This window comes from Myzus persicae, unplaced genomic scaffold (genome assembly GCF_001856785.1).
Source record: "Myzus persicae strain clone G006 unplaced genomic scaffold, MPER_G0061.0, whole genome shotgun sequence".
NCBI classification, from domain to species: domain Eukaryota; kingdom Metazoa; phylum Arthropoda; class Insecta; order Hemiptera; family Aphididae; genus Myzus; species Myzus persicae.
In genome coordinates this window covers 56,150-57,091 of record NW_019104266.1, presented here as the reverse complement: position 1 = coordinate 57,091, position 942 = coordinate 56,150, and positions in this window count along the sequence as shown.

Here is a 942-nt window from a genome sequence, read left to right as displayed (position 1 = left end):
ATTCGAATTCGAATATATTTGCGAATAATATTACGCATTTTATCATACAATAAATTATGATCAGGTCTGTGTCGGATCGTACACACGCATCGCTCCCATCGTCAGAACATACAGTTATTGCGGCGGACATGCGATAGCTCGGACAAGACAAAGTTGTACCTACACACATCATCATGTTATATACAAATATATGTATATCTAAAATCGAAGCACGTACATTAACCAATCAAAACGATATATTATATCCTAATCTTCGCCATTCTGCACGTCGTCTTCGAAGCTGGAAAATAAAAGCAAACATTTTGTTTCTCTAAACCGATATGTATACATCTCCCCGGGAACAATAGTTTCGATACCTAGTTCCTACTGTTCCTAGTACCCACCTAATGTCCTGATGTATTTAGACCTCCTCTGCCTCCTCAAGACCGTAGCCAGAAAAATATTTAGGGGGGTTTTGAGTATAAATATGTTATATTACATAATAAAATATGAAAATCAAAGCCTTATCCAGAAATTTCGGGGGGAATGGGGGGGGGGGGGGTTGAATCCCCCTGGCTACGGCCTAGTGCCTCCTACTATCGAGGTGAGATCATCATGGTCGATGTTCGTCACCACCAATATTTATTAAAAATATTACCAACTTCAATTCAGTAAGCACGATCCTATATCCTTATCTTGGGGCCAGATGGGTTTACCTTTACAAACTCAAAGATTTCCTAAAAATTAAAACGTCGAACGGGAACCAAAAAATTACGGAATATCTCAATAGCTCATGAAGTCACATCTGTCATTCTACACATTCATAGTTCGCCACGTGCCCACGTCCGTCCAATAAAAGTTGCAATTCGTCACCAAACGGCCAATTGAAGGAATGGGATTCTTCGTTCTAAACGTTGAAAGTATCCTCAATAAAACCAACAAACTACATCTGCATGTATTTTT